Raw genomic sequence first — 10880 nt, 5'->3', positions numbered from 1 at the left:
TGACCAACAGGTACATGAAAGATGTTCAACATCATTAATCATCAGGTAAATGCAAATCAAAACCACAATGACACATCACCTCATACCTATGAGAATCCTATCTAATAAAGAGGGAATATGCTAATTGACCCTCACACCATCGCAAAGATGGAGGTACCCACAGCAATAAGGAGGGAATATGCTAATTGACTACCCCACCCTCAAAGATGGCGGCACCCACAGCCACAAGATGGCTGGCAGGGGAGGGCAGTTAGGGGCAACCCGGTCAGCAGCAGAGGGCAGTTGGGGGTGACTGGGCCAGCAGGGGAGGGCAGTTGGGGACAATTGGGCTAGCAGGGGAGTGGTTAGGGGGCAATCAGGCAGGTAGGCAGGCAAGCAGTTGGGAGCCAGCAGTCCTGGATTGTGAGAGGGATCCCAGATTGGAGAGGGTACAGGCTGGGCTGAGGGACACCCCCTGTCCCCAGGGCATGAATTTCGTGTACTGGGCCTCTAGTAGCTATTATAAAAAAGACAAGAAATAACAAGTGTTGGTAAGGAAGTGTAGAAAAGGGAACCTTGTGTACTGCTTTGGGAACAAATTGGTACAGCCACTGTGGAAAACAGTATAGATGTTCCTCAAAAACTTAAAAATAGATTTATCATATGATGCAGCAATTTCACTTTGGGTATTTATCCAAAGAAAACAAAAACAGTAACTAGAAACTATATATGCATTTCCATGTTCACTGCTGCATGTTTTGAAATAGCTGAGATATCGCCAAACCAGTTTGGCTCAGTGGATAGAGCGTCGGCCTGTGGACTGAAGGGTCCTGGGTTCGATTCTGGTCAAGGGCATGTACCTTGGTTGCGGGCACATCCCCGGTGGGAGGTGTGCAGGAGGCAGCTGGTCGATGTTTCTCTCTCATCGATGTTTCTAACTCTCTATCCCTCTCCCTTCCTCTCTGTAAAAAATCAATAAATTATATTTTAAAAAAAAGAAATAGCTGAGATATGGAATCAACCTATGTGTCCTTTGATAGAAGAATGGATAAAGATGTTGGGATATGTATATGTATATGTATATGTATATGTATATGTATATGTATATACATACACACAATCAAATAGTATTCAGTCATAAAAAAAGAAATCTTGCCTTTTGTGGAAAAAAAAATGGACTTGAGGGCATTATGATAAGTGAAGTAAGTCAGACTGAGAAAGACAGATACTCTACATAAACTCACTTATATGTGGAATGTTAAAACAAAAAAAAAATGAAACAAAGTACAAGCTCATAGATAGAGAGAACAAATTGGAAGTTGCAAGACGAGGAGTGGCTGGTAGGAGAAATGTATGAAGGTGGTCAAAAGTACAAACTTCCAGTTATAAAATAAATAAGCTCTGGAGATGTAATGTACTGTATTATGACTATAATTAATAATGCTACATTGCATATTCAAATGTTTCTAAGAGAGTAGATCTTAAAAATTATCACAAACATACACAAAAATGTGTAACAATATATGATAATGGGTGTTAACTAGTCATTGTGATCATTTCACAATACATATCATTATGTTGCTCACTTGAAATAATGTGATATGTTAATTATATATTAAAAATACACATAGAAAAAAGTAAAGTAGTATTAATAACATATTAGGAGATGTTAAATAGAGGTAAAATGCTCTAAGGTCATTTTATTTTCCAGAAAATTAGTAAACATTAATTTATGCATTCTAAAATATATAAATTTTATTGTAAATCAACTAAAATTATACAATAAAGAAATGGATTGATTAAAAACATAATCAATTCAAAAGAAGGCAAGAGGGAGGATAAAAGGAAAGATGCAACAGTGGACCATATACAAAGCACAAAATAAATGAAAATATTTTCAGTCATATAAAATACATGTGATATATTTACACTTAAAATATTTAAATACAAGTATTTTAAACTAGCACTAAAAATATAAGTAAATAAATAAATAAAAAGCTCTATGGTATTTACCAGGGATAAATCAATAATATGAGTTCAAGATGCTTGAACAGTAAAGTGTTGAAGAATACAGAATACGCATAATGACCCAAAGAAACCCTTCCTAGCTTTGCTGTATCAGAAAAAAAAAAGCCTACAAGGCAAAACCAATATAAAATGATGAAAGTTCATTTTAGCAAAAACAAACAAACATTTTTAAACATTACGAATTGAATAACAAAAAGCAAAACATACAATGCAAAAAATTGACAGACCTACAGCGAGAATCTGATAAATCCACCATCAGAGTGAAACATTATAACACACATTTCTCAGTAACTGATGGATAGTGTAGAGCCAAAAATTCAGATATAAATAAAGAAGACTTGAACAAAACAAATAAACAAACTTGATTTAATACACATACAGAAAATGTTTTACTATACCAGTAGCAAATAAATATTCCTTCAAGCACATATAAAACATTTATGAAAACTGATCACAAACACAGCCATAAAGAAAGTCTTAAATTTGTTTGACCATAATGCAAGGAAGTTGGAACTAATAAAAAAAAGTCATACTAATAAAACAAAACTAAATAAAACCCACACCATACATTTGGAAATTAAGAAGCACATTTCTAAAGAAGTCATGTTGTAGGGGAAGTTAAAAAAAAAAATTTAACTGAATGATTCCAAAATACTATGTTATCTACACTAATAAAAGAGAAACATGGTAATTGGCATACGACCGCTACCCTTTTCATTGGCTAATCAGCGAGATATGCAAATTAACTGTCAGCCAAGATGGCGGCCGGCAGCCAGGCAGCTTGAAACTAACATGAGGCTTGCTTGCTTCAGTGACGGAGGACTCCAACGTTCCCCGCCTGCGGCTGCAGGCCTCTGAGCCTGCAGTTTCAAACATTGTAACAAATACCGCCGGACTTCAGCCAGCAGATTCGCAACATTGTATGCAAAGGCCAGAAACCTACTTTCAGGAGTGGAGGCTTAAGAGCTGGAGCCAAGCCTCAAGGTAAAGCTGGCCCAGAATGAAAAAAAAAAAAAAAAAAAAAGGGAAAAAAGGAGCGTTTGGGAGTTCAGTCACCCGCAGCCTGAAAACAGCCCTCAGCCCCTCACCCAGACTGGCCAGGCACCCCAGTGGGGACCCCCACCCTGAAGGGTGTGTGACCAGCTGCAAACAGCCATCATCCCCTCACCCAGGCTGGCCAGGGACCCCAGTGGGGACCCCCACCCTGATCCAGGACACCCTTCAGGGCAAACGAGCCGGCCCCCACCCGTGCACCAGGCCTCTACCCTATATAGTAAAAGGGTAATATGCCTTCCAGCACCGGGATCAGTGGAGCCGAGAGGCCTCCTGGCACTGGGATCAGCATGACAGGGGGCAGTGCCCAAACACCCTGATCGGCCCTGCTCTGTGTGTGACAGGGTACGGCACCCCAACCGCCCCCACCCCACGGGCCCTGCTCTGTGTGTGACGGGGTAGAGCCATGACCTCCCCATCAGCCCTGCCCGTGACAGTGGCGGCGCCCCAATCCCCTGATTGGCCCTGCTCTGTGGGTGATAGAGGACGGCGCCCCAACCCACTGATCCGCCCTGCTCTGTGTGTGACAGGGGGTGGTGCCCAACTCCCCTATCGGACCTACTCTGTGAGTGACAGGGGGGAGCTCTTCAACCCCCTGATGGGCCCTGCTCTGTGTGTGACAGGAGGGAGCTCCCCAACCCCCTGATGGACCCTGCTCTGTGCATGACAGGGGGTCGCGTCGCAACCTCCACATCGACCCTGCCTTGAGTGTGACAGGGGGCGGTGCCCCAACCCCCCAATCGGCCCTGCTCTGAGCCCGACCAGGGGCTGCACCTAGGGATTGGGCCTGCCCTCTGCCACCCAGGAGCGGGCCTAAGCCAGCAGGTCATTATCTCCTGAGGGGTCCCAGACTGCTAGAGGGCACAGGCCAGGCGGAGGGAAACCCCCTTCCCCCCCGAGTGCACAAATTTTTGTGCACCAGGCCTCTAGTAATTAATAAAAGAAAACTAAGTTAGTACTTAATCATAAAAGAAAAAAAGAGACTCAATGAGCTAACACCTAAATTAAAAAGTTAGGAAAAGAACCATGTAGGGATGGTTGTGGAGGGAGAGATTAAAACAAGGAACAATACAGAGCAATAAAAAAGAGAGCAAACTATAACTACTCACAACAATATAGATGAATCTCATAGACCAATTTTCTGAAAGACATCAGGCATGAAAGATTATATACTGTATGATTCCATTCCATGAAGTTCTAGAGTAGACAAAACTAATTGTTAGTGATAAAAATCATGGAAGTTACCTTTGAGGATATTAACTGGGAAGTGGCACAAGAGAACTGAACTGTCTGGAATGCTCTATACTGGTATTTTGACCTGGATGATGGTCTCACAGATGTATCCATCCGTAAAAATAAACTTAGCTATATGTTTAAAATTTGTACACTTTAGAGTATATATGTTATACCTCAACACAAAGGCTTAAAAAAACAACACAAAGTAAAGAAGAAGAATATATAATAGAGACAGCAAAGCCAAAATTATGTTTTTTAAATGGACTAAGGATATATATGAGCATCTATGAAGTTTGATCAAAAAATAAAAATATAAACAATTTTAAGAAAAAAAAGGGGTAGAGGAAAAACAACTTAAATGATGTAGGGCTTTAAATTTTTTTTTAATATATTTTATTGATTTTTTACAGAGAGGAAGGGAGAGAGATAGAGAGTTAGAAACATCGATGAGAGAGAAGCTGCCTCCTGCACACCTCCCACTGGGGATGTGCCCGCAACCCAGGTACATGCCCTTGACCGGAATCGAACCTGGGACCTTTCAGTCCGCAGGCCGACGCTCTATCCACTGAGCCAAACCGGTTTCGGCAGATGTAGGGCTTTAAAAGATAAAACATCCTGATACAAATAGCTTTATTGCAAAAAATGAAAACCAAAATTATGATTTTAGCACTAGGAGCTGGACATGATCTAGGAAATTACCTGTCTTACTTGTTATACAAAATCACTGGTGCCTCAGAATCACCTGGGGAGTTTGTTGGTTGGTTGCTATTAATACAGATATCCATCCTCCCAATCCCCAGCTCTCTCCACTGATTGCAAGGGAGCCCCATTGCCCACTCCATCCCACCACCATCATTTTATAGGAAATCATATTTATTTGTCTAACTTCACGCCTCTAGCTCATGACAGAGCCATAATCATAAGGAAAATCTGTAAAAACAGAAAGAATTGACTCCTCACTTGGGGCTATTACCTCAAGGTTTACTTGGTCACCACTTTTTCCAACACTGCCCTTCTGTTTAGTAACTGTGCCGATAGAGGAAGACAGCAAGAGTGAAGGATGAGGAAGAGCTGATAGAGAAAGTAGTTTGAAGGTGATTGTGTCTTAGACACATAAATATATCTTACACATAAGCTTATAATATAACAAGTAGAATCATGAATTTTCAAAACAGGAAATCCCTGGGTCAAATGCCACTCCCCCATTTATAATTATGTGACCTTGAGGGAGTTACTTGACTTCCATCAAGCTCACTTTCTCTGTCTGAAAAGATGTTAAATAACACTCAGCCCCTACCCCCACCCCCGCACAAGGTCATAAAGTGACTACTATATATCAAGTGCTGAGAAAAAAAAAATGTTAATTTTCTCTCATTACCCAGCATTTAAGCCTTTCTAATAGCCTGCATGAATATTAGTGTTGGAGAGTGACTCTTTGAAAGGAGTCTAAAACTAAAGCATCAAGAACCCAGCAGGAGATTTGAAACACTGAACCTGTTCCCCTCCATTTCCAGTTTCTGTTTTGGCTCCATGTCTCTTCCCATTTCCCTAAATCTGAATCATTCTGTCATTTGGGATCCCATAGATGTGTGAACAAAGCCAAAATATTGCTCTTGGAAACTATTATATACACTATGCTCCTTGCATTTGGATTAGAAAGAGAGCTATTATGCAAGCACCACTGTTTGTGTTTCTCTAAAAATTAAGAAATTCTAATTTACCTGAGATCTCTTTTATTCATATAGCTGATTGCTATGTGGCTGAGAGGACCAGTTAAAACACACAAAAACAAATAGAACAGTCTCTTATGTCAGATTCCTAAATGGTTTATTACACAAATTTCAGGAAAGAACCATTTATACAAAGACAATCCTATCGTAGTCCTCCTTATGATAATAAGATTATTTCCCACAGCCATGCTAATAAGTTAATGCCCTCAATATTTCCCAAGTTCAACATTAGATTAAAGTAACTTTATCTTCCAATTAACCTACAATTATGTGTCTTAATATCTGATATTCTTTTGGATTTTGTTTAATCTATACAATGCCAATATATAAAGATAAGGTCCCCAGGTCAATCAGCCAGAAACCATTCCCAGAAGTTGATGCTAATCAGATTTGCTCATGCCATTCAGTGGGTATATTGCCATGATAAGTTTTGGAACAGATGTTTGACACTGAAGAAAGCTCTTTATGGTAGAATTTAAATCCCTTTTGTTCAGTAATGATAAAGATTATTAAAATATACTTTTTGGGGGGTGACCTAAATTAAGGCACTTGATCAAAAACAATCAAAACAGCAGCTCCCATATAGCTTTCCCAAGCATGAGTTTCTTACTCTCTAAATGCAGCCCTGATGAAAGCACAGCATGAGAAATGGGTAAAATTATGATCTCGGCTGAGAAATTAGCCTTAAGCACTTGTTAATAAAGGCAAATAGAATTTTACAAACCAACATATAAACTTTGAGAGGTTATTTTATTGCCTTCTGCACCAAGGTAAAGTAGAGTGATATAATTACCTCCCCTATATTCTTATTTAATTCATATTTTAAAATCTTGGTTGATGATGGGAGGTCTAAAAATTAGAACAGATTGAATCAGGCTATTCTTTTAGTTCAAATCTGCTTGGTCCTTTTTTAAACAGGCTTTTCTCCTGAAGTAAATCCAAGTACACTGCTCACTCCCATGATTTTCTATAATAAAAAAATTACTATATTAACTTTCCTAAAATATTCCTGTTTTGAGGTGAATGGTAGAGAATACACATACACACATATACATTCATTCACACATGTATGATCGATCACATGTGTACACACACACTTTTATTTAGTATCCAAAATCATCATTCTTTTGAAGTAGCCATTCATGTTTAAAGTGGGCATTGAAATATGAAGCACAAGACAAATTTAAATGTTCCTGTTGCCTAATAAAAAAACTGGAAAACTAAGGAACATTGAATGAACAGTCTAAAAAAGCACCTTTCCCAAAGGTAGTCTTTCCCCTAAAATATCTTTAGTATTAAGCATTTTATTAGATTTCTTTTTCATCTTAAAATTTTCCCCAATCCATTCTCAGGTGGAAATTACCAATGCTGGAAACATATCTCATACATCCTTATGATGAAGTTCAAGTGTTTGTTCATTTGGTCTCCGTAGGCTGAACATTTTGAATACATTTATAAAACCATCTCAGGCTTGAATATTATATTTGTTAATCAGAAAGTTTTTGGTGCATTTGGCATTTTTATTAATGTTTTATTTTTTTCTGTTTTATCCACTAACTTTAATTTTTTATGACATCCTCATAAAAAGCTAGTCTAAGAAGAGATCGCCATAAAATGATCATCAAGCTAATCAAAACTTTTTTATAGCATTTACTAATAATACACATGATGTTGTGCCCTGTATACTAACCCTTCAGACCACACAGGTGGACGAAGTTTCCCTGCATAATTCATATCCTTTCAACCAGGTCTAAAATGCTATAAGTACTATTTCAGTGACAATCTTTGTTGTTAGTCCCCACAGTGAAAAATCAAATTCAACTATCCACTATCTCCTTCACCAATTCTAAACCAGAAGTACTTAACTGAAGCTGTCAGAATATTTGTGAAAAAAAGCTATTCCAGTTGGACATCTGGGAAAAGTTAAAATAGGCTGTATCAATTAAAGGCTCATGACCACAGGTCACAATATTTTACTCCCAGGTAGAGTTAAAGTTGGTCTTTTCCTTTTAAGGTTATTAACAATGTATGTGTCTGTCTTTACACCAAGCAAATTCGCTGCTAGCTCATATGTTCAAAGAAAATCTCTGAATAAGGGTGAAATCTATATCACTAGTTAAAACAAATCTGGTAAAAAATAAACTTGTCAATGAGCTGTAGCTTTAGAAACATACCATTGCCTATTCCAAAAAGGGACCTTCCCGAGATCAGAGGCCTATTAAAAACCAGAAATGTTAGACATCTGTTGCTGTGTTGCATGAACGCAAAGACGGAGATATATTAGTACCATATGGGAAGGAATAAAATTCCAAAATCCAGCTTTGCTGATATATCCCAAAGTAACTTACCAAGTTTAAAGAATAAATAAAATCAAAGATAAATGTTTTCTGTTTTTTTTTAAAAAAAACAACAACAGAAAACTCATCTTAAAAATTAATCAATCCTTCTATCAAAAATAATATATCCTGATATATGTAACACGTTGCAGCAATTTTTTACAAGTGGCTCCTTGAAGCAGACCACAATGGTAGGTAAAGTGCAACCTATATTCAAAGAGAAATACATGAGGAAGTCTTTCAGGAAAAACAGTGACTCCTGAATCAGATACTTAGGGTGAAAAGGAGGTGGTGACTGGAGCTGAAATTGGATCTCATCTTGTTTGTTATTATAGTAGCAGTTCCCCGTCCTTTCTCAGTTCAAAGGTGATCAAAATTGGCCTCACAGGTTCACAGTTCACTCTGTGGTGCCCCATCATAGACCCATAGATGGAGTATCATTAACAAGCCACATTGCTGACTCTGCTTGGGACCTCTTAGCTTGGGTTGTGACCAAGAGTTGGTCAGCTGACAAATAGGTGAGGGGTCTTCTAATGACCCCAGAAAAGCCTCCAGGCCCGAGGAATGGGGTTCATTCTTTCCACAGAATCACTACAACACCAATTCTCTTAGGACAGAGCAGGAAAAATATCAACCTCCCTTCTTACAAGTTGGGTGGGGGAGGTTGGTGGCGACATTTAGTAATGAGAACTGGATCTTCTTAGGAAAAAACACACACACACAAACCGTTGAATTATCCGGACAGTGGTCAAGATGAGGAAGTGGCTAAGGCACTATCTAATTTAGGGAGAGCTCACTAACCTTGTAAAGCATTGATTAATCTAACTAATCTCATGTAATCACATTGTTTCTGAAGTAATAACTCAGCCTATCTTTAAGAAAAGAGAGGGTGGCGTCTTTAATTAGTTTATAGCTATAATTTCCAAACAGGAAAATAGTCTTCAGGGGCAAATATCTCAGGGAGTAGATACAGTAACTAGATCTAGAGTCAGTAGAAGTAAGAAGTCTATGCTCATGAAATTAGAACCAATATATTACCAAAGGACTCTTCTGGAAATGAGAAACAAAAGGAGGAACCGCTATCTTCCCGGGGTGGTGTAATAAGGTCTCTCAGAGAGAAAAGCAAAGGCCTCATGAGGAAGCTTATGTTTTCAGGCCTTCATAACTATCCCATCTATATTTTTTCCCATAATTAGGAAACTTGTAGGAGAACATACTTGCAAAGAATCTGCAAAACGAGTACAAAAGCCATGTTTAATGCTGGTTCCCCAGGATCATATTCATCAGAAGATGGCGAAGCATGCCTAAGTCCCCTTTAGAATAAGCTTCTATGGGGAAAGAAAGATAAGCTTTAATTTCAGTTCAGTGTGCCCAGATATAGATGAAAAATGACAGAGCAGGGGGAAAAAAATGAACCTACTCTCCTTGATTAAATTATGTAGATTTTCTTGGCAAGTTACACGGTATACAAGTCAGCTTTTCTAGGTTACACTGAGGTAACAAACTCCTCAAATCTCAGACACTCACAACAAGTTTAGTGATGGCTTCTGTCAAATGTTGGCTGGAGACTGCTGACCATCTGCTAACAGCTCCACTCAGAGCTGTTATCTTCTTCTTAAGTCTGTGCCAAAAGGGCAGCCTCTCTCTGGGGTGTGCCTTCTTGTTGTCAGAGGGCAAGAAAAACCATGCAGTGGCTCTTAGGACTTCTGCTTACATGTCATTATCCAGGTAAGGCCAATGGCCACATCTGATGTCAGTTAGGTAGGTTAGGAAGTGCCCTCATTCCCACAACAAGCACATGGCAATGGACAGGGATGAACAATGCTTTCAGAAGGAAGATAGAGAATATTTGGGAACCGATATGCAAGCTACTGCAAATTGACATTCTGGGTGTGGTCAAGAAAGAATAATCCTGACTTTCTAACAATTGGGCAAAGAAATTTCAGAACAGATAGTATTTATACCTACACTAGCCACGTCATAGAACACTTGACATAATCTGTTAACCTATTTTAATTGGGGTAGTAGGACTTGGGTGAATAACAAACAAGACATTGGGGACAACTTTTTTTTTAAAAAAAATTGAAACAAAAAAGAAAATATTTGAGGAATCTGCAAGTAAGTTTTTCTTGCTGTTGACAACTATGTAATTCAAAGAGTACTTCTGGGAGTGAAGATACAGCGAAGAAAGTTCAAGTAAATTCAGATGAGTTCCAATCACCCAGCCAGGCCACTGACTTAACCTAGTCAGGCTGAGTGGCACAACCTCCACATCCTAGGTTAGGGTGGTATCAGAGGTTAATATATATATCTAAAAGCCTAAGTGACCATTATGGCCGAACGACTGGAAAGACCAGAACGACTGGTCGACCAGTCACTATGATGTGCTCTGACCACCAGGGGGCATACGCTCAATGCAGGAGCTGTCCCCTGGTGGGCAGTGCACTCCCACAGCCAACCTCCCACTGCTCCTCCCCCTAGCCAGCCAACTTCCTAGGGTCCCTCCCCCTGACTGCCT

The sequence above is a fragment of the Myotis nattereri genome (genome assembly GCF_964212035.1).
Source record: "Myotis nattereri genome assembly, chromosome: 1".
Lineage (NCBI taxonomy): Eukaryota > Metazoa > Chordata > Mammalia > Chiroptera > Vespertilionidae > Myotis > Myotis nattereri.
This window is presented reverse-complemented; position numbering follows the sequence as displayed.